Source organism: Coptis chinensis, chromosome 4 (genome assembly GCF_015680905.1).
Source record: "Coptis chinensis isolate HL-2020 chromosome 4, ASM1568090v1, whole genome shotgun sequence".
Lineage (NCBI taxonomy): Eukaryota > Viridiplantae > Streptophyta > Magnoliopsida > Ranunculales > Ranunculaceae > Coptis > Coptis chinensis.
Genome location: NC_141459.1, coordinates 51,245,874 through 51,252,234, shown reverse-complemented (window position 1 = coordinate 51,252,234; position 6,361 = coordinate 51,245,874).

Sequence of the window (6,361 nt, the reverse complement as noted above, 5' to 3'; positions counted from 1 at the left end):
TAACCTTCAGGGGAGTGTACGTAGGTAACAATACCTGCTTATAAATAAAATGTCAATGGTTAAACATTGTGTTAATTTGTTTAGCTAAGGTGTAATTTGTTTAGGCAAGGTAGAAAGTAAAAACACATTCCTAACTATGACAAGCCTAACACGTTGGGCACTCTATAAAGACACTTAAGGTCAGTATGCCAACGCCAACCACCATTGCAAAAAAAATATTCGTAAAGGCAAATTTACGGGATAACAATAACTTAAGGTCAATGTTGACACTCTTCTTTGTTAGATGGATTTTATAGATTAAGGTTAAATGCTAAGATTATGTTTACTGTTTTCTAATATGCGAAGCGTAGATGTTCAAAGTTCTCAATGTTGATCATATAGATATTAACATGACTTAGTATAAACCCATGGATCTTCTTGCTTTATGACAAAATGGTCAGAAACTCTATCACTACTCAGTCATAAAAGGTTGAAAAGGTTATTTGTTTCTTAACATTAACCACATTTCTATTGTACGTCTTAGTAAGCATTCCGTCCTTGACTTATTCTTTGCAAACATTTCTTTATCTGCCGCCCATACAAACATTGCCTACACAATCTGCTTATTTGTCATGTCCCTAATGATATGTGTTGCAGAGTTTGCAAATTTTAATTAATTCGTGTGCGATATCTCAACTTGAATTTGTCGTCAAAGAGTTTTCTTTGAGCTCAAGAAATGTAATTGGCCCGTTATTTAATCTTTGTAAGTTACGTTTCATATAGTTACAAAAAGTTGGAATGCTAATTTTGGTTTAATTTGGATTGTTTTTACTATTTGATGAAAATGATGAAAGCATCAAACTTGATTTTAGAATAGGTAGAATGTAATTATCTTCAGGTAGTGTTGTCGTTATGTCATTAAACATATCATATCGCCATAGAATTAGATATGTTTTAATTGTTTAAATCTACTAGGTATGGTATTTGTCATTCTAGGAAGTTATGTGTCTCATTGAGCACAATAGCTATAAGGTGGTTGAGAAGATTCAGGAGGTGATGTCATATTATATATTCAGTAACAGTCCCCCCCGAGTACCAAGACTTTAATTGCTTCTGAATGGTTTAGGTGTTTACATTTTCTTATTTCTTTTTTACTTTTTAATTCAAAATAATTTTTAATTGTTTTTGAATGGTTTCAGGTGTGTCTAAGTTCTTTAAATTTTCTTATAAAGTAATATGATCAAGCATATTGGTTGCAAAAAGAATTTTGTTGTGAAAGATGGCTAGTTCCCTCTTTTTTGGACTGAATCATTGATTTAAGTTGGAAGGTGACTACAATTTTTTTTCTTTGTATATATTTAAGTTGCTTTATGTTGTTCTAGGTTGTAATGGACAATGATATCAATATAGACACTTTGGTGCTTAAAGTTTAATGTTATTTGCAAAGTGGAAATGATAGTGTGTTGTTCACAACGTTGCAAGAGCGAAATTGTAAGAACTTCAAAGGATAAAGAGCTTCAATGAAATAGAAGATGTACAAACACTTCAATGAAGTGGATAGAAGTAGATCTTTGAGGAGCCAATACAAGATCAAGAAGGAAAACGTCGTTTGGATAAGTGCCAACTTTACAAAGCTAGCTTAAGAATGATATATTATGTGTAAATATCTTATGTAACCTGTTGAGTTAACTCCAATGCACCACTTAGGATACAAAGGAAGATGTACACTTTTAGTATAAGAAATTATTGGTGCTGAGAACTTTGATCAATTAATTTATTATCTAAGTTTCAATATAGTTTGGAAGTAGGATTTTTGATACATAATAATAAAAAAAAAAAAAAAAATTATATAAAAACGGTCCCCGTTCTTTGAACGGGTCCAAAAATCTAGTTATAATCTTATAAGTGGGCATTAAGTAATGCTCCATGTCAAGTTAAATATATCATTATAGGATTAGAATTTTGATGTCCCATTTTGTCCAAAACATATCAAGAAGCGACCTTTTGAATAATTCTGAATCTTTAGTGTGCAAAACCTAAAATATAATTAAACGAGTAAAAGAAAGGATAATCCTGCTTGACTAGTAAAATTTAAGTCATGGACTCGGAATTAGCCCCATTTTTAATTGCTCAAACACAAACATATTTTGATGAGTTTGATAAAGTTTATTATGTGGGTTTTTACCTTACTCACCATATCGTGAAGCAAGAGCAAGTGCACGAAAGCGCTCAACTTGAGAAGCTCTGACTTTCAAAGCGGGTCTAGAGCGCTTATGTTATTAATTAATTAATTAATATTTTAATGTATAAAGTATACAAAATGATATTAATTAATACAACTTAACATATAAAGTATTAATAATATTGTTAGTTATCTTTGGTTTTGAAAAAAAAAATCGATAATCTTTTCAGTCTTTCTAGCTTAGTTGGTAAAACCTTTGGGTGATGATACCAGAGGTATGGGATTTAGGTTTAGGGTTCGAACCCTACTATACACACTATTATACACACTATTGAGTTACTGATCTCTTTAAAAACAAATTTGCCCACACAATTTAGCCTACCAAAAAAAAATGTGAACTTAGCCTATTTGATAAAAGGGAAATATATTCAGGGAAAATAAAACGTACTTCTCATCAATATCTCGTATTAATTACATTACATCATAGTATTACTTGAGAAATTGACAATTGTAAAGAGTTGGCTACAAAGTAGTTGGGAATTTCTTTTCATGGCTCTTAACAGATTCGGATTCAATGCAAAGTTCTGCGACATGATTAAGAATGTACTCAGCAGCGCCAAAATCTCTATAATGATAAACAACGGACCTTTGTGGTTTCTTTGGCACAGGGAGAGGACTTCGACAAAGGAGATCCCCTATCTCCTATTCTCTTTGCTCTTGCCGAGGACACACTTAGCAAATCCATTAAAAGGCTACAATTCTCAGGCAGAATCACCCCGATGACTTTTGCGGGGAAGTGTCCGTCACCCTCTCACCTCCTTTTGCGAATGATATCATTTTATTTGCAAACGGAAGCTTAAAAGGCCTCGAGCACTTGAGGAACACAGTGGATTCATACCAAAGGGCGGCTGGTCAGCTTATTAACAAAGGTAAAAGCAAGCTGCTTCTCGGTAGCATGACTGCCACCAAGAGAAGAAAGGTGGAAGCCTTGTTTGATATGAAGGAATGACACCTACTTGAAAAATATTTGTGTGTTCGTCTCTTCAAGGGTAGAGTCACTCCTTCAAACATTCAAAATCTAGTGGACAAGATAAAAAATAAAGCAACTGGATGGGCTGGAAGGCTACTTTCTTTTCAATGTCGAGTTGTCTTAGCACAATCTATTCTGAATAGCATTCTCATGTATAACATGGGCATCTACAAGTGGCCTAGGAAAAGCATAAAAGAAGGAGAAGAAACCATCATAAATTTCATATGGTCAGGCAATCCCACAGTGAGAAAGTCCATTATTCTCAAATGCGCAAAAGTCTGCAAGCCAAAGATAGAAGGAGGGCGAGGCATCAAGTCTCTCAAGGAGTTAAATCTGTCACTCCTCATGAAACTAGCTTGGCAACTTCTAACCATGGATAATTCTTGGTCTAGGCACATGGAACAAAAGTATAAAATGAAAAATGGCAAATGGCTTGTCTACTATAAATGCTCATCCATCTGGGCTAGGCTTAAGTGGGCTTTGGAAGCCATGAGAAACCACCTTTCTTAGGTCATTGGAAATGGGACTTCATTGGACATGTGGCATGATGCTTGGGTTGGGCCAAGTTCGGTTTCGAATTGCTTCCACACATCAACGGGAGAAACCTTAACTCCAAAGTTAGCGATTTGATTCTGAATAATCAGTGGGACCTTCCTACTGAAACTCTGCAGTTCTTTGACACTCTGGGCATGCAACTTCTCTCTCTACCACCACCTTGCACCGAGCTTGATGATTGTCAAGTTGGAAGCCTGACAAGGAAGGCAAGTTCACTGTTCTCTCGGCTTATGACACCATCAGGGAAAAGGGGAATGTTGTATGGTGGCATTCTAGCATCTGGAACAACTATATCCACCCTAAAACTGTAGGAATGGCTTGGAAGATTTTATGTCAAATCATTCCAACATATGACAAAGTTGCAAGCAAAGGTATTCAATTGGCCTCTCGCTGTAACGGATGCAAGGAAGATGAAGAATGTTTTGATCATCTATTCTGGAACTGCCCAAACTCTCAGGCTCTTTGGGAATAGATTAAAAACTTATTCAAGTTGAATACAATCTCAGTTAGTGGAAACGTCGATATGAATGAAATACTAAAAACGGCGAATCAAGCAAGCCCACTAATCAAAGAATTATGGAAAGCTGCAGTTTTGTGTTTGCTGGTAGCAATATGGAAAATGAGAAACTCGCAGAGGTACGAGAATTCAAACTTCAACCATCGCTACATTAGAAAGCTGGTATGGCAAGGCATTCATACGACTGGTCAGCTGACAAAGAGCTTCATGTTCAATTCTGCCAGTGAACTAGCAATTCTGTACTCACTGGACATAGAATGCAAGCCAAAACCGATAAAAGAAATCCAAAAAGTCAACTGGTACCCACCGGAGGAAGGAGTTGTTAAGATCAATTGTTACGGTAGCTCTTTTGGTAATCCTGGTCATGGGGGAGTGGGCTTTACTTTCAGAGATCTTCATTGCCACCTGCTCGGTGTCCTTGCCCAAGGACTGGGCATAGTTACTAACTATGACTCGGAGTGTTATTGATAAAAGGGAAAATGCTAGTTTTACTTACGAATAAGTAACGAAACTCAAACGCAAGTAAAACTAGAACTAATTTCTTGCTTAATGGTTACCAAAGTTTTCTACTCTCGATTCTATTGCAATAGTTGGAATAAAAGATTCATTCCACTCCTAGTTCTTTCGAATTATAAGTTATCTATGATTATCAGTCAATTAAAATCAATGAGAGTAATTATGGAAATTATACTACGATGGAAATTATACTAAATAAGATACGATAATTCGAACTACGGAATTACTAATTTGACGATATAATGAGGAATTAGGGGGATTTGATTCCACCTTAACTCGACTTAATTTACTAACAAAGAATTGTCGTAATTTGAATTGAAATGCCTTCGCATAGGAATTTGGTCTTCTAATCCCTAATTGTTCATGGTAATCTCTACCAACTAATAACTAGCATGTGAAACAATCAAACCCATTCTCATGGTGAACTAATAGTTTTCTAGAATGGAATGGAATATCACGAACTATTCTACGCTAACAAAAATCAAGCTTCACCAAGGCTTCTTCAAACCCCTCTAATGGAGGTTTTAGCCTTGAATCATTATGCTATCATTAATATATAAATCATAACAGGACATGATAAAAAAGATTATAAATTTACTTATTTGATTTAAAATGGAAATCTAATCATGCAAGATTGAATTGAAACTAGTAATGATAATTAACTAAATCTATGAATTGAAGATGAAATGAACTAGATTTATGAATAACTAACTAACTTTATTGATCTAATGAATAATAACAAATACTGATTCAAAACTGAATTCAAAACAAGGTAATTCAAACTAATTAATGGACTCTAAGTTAATTTATTTTCTAATCTAGGTCTAACTAATTAGTTTGCCTCTTTCCTCCCTTCAATAAGAGAAAGAGATCTCCAATTTCGTGCATGGGCCTGGATTCATGTTTTGGGCTGGAAAATCGAGCCCAAAACCCAATTTCTTCAGTCCACAAAGGTCTTTTCAGTTAGATTTGACTTCAACAGACTTTTCATCAAGTTCTACTACTCTGATTGGGTCACGGTTTGGACCATTGGAAATCTCTTTCCAAGCCGGTCGTTTTGACAGAAGATAGGCCTAATTCCGAGGTCTGAGTCCAAAGATACGGTCATCGGAAGTTCTACTGACTTTTGTGCGCTGTTTCTGTGGGCCCGTGTTAACTTTGACTTTTCAGCTTTGACCGGGCTTTAAAAACGCTTTTTCTCCTTAAATCTTGGCCTTTAATCACAGAACTTCTTAGCAACCAACCCTTACTCCTTTATCTCACAAAAGTAACACATTTATGTACATAATCGAGTCCAATGCCTGGAATACATAAAAGTACGTAATCAGCATTAACTCTTATTTATTACTCGCATAATTGGTGGTCTAAAATTATTATTGTTAAGGGGTTAAAACTACAGTTTTGGGCTCTTATCAAACCACCCCCAAACAACATTTTGCTTGTCCTCAAACAAATATAAGAAATTAGCATAAGTGACCAAAAATGGAGTTCTAACTAATCTCGTTTTGCCAAGTGCGATTGCATTAACCATATGCAACAAGTCCTTAAACCACTAGGAATTCCCTAGTGAACGAGTTATAGC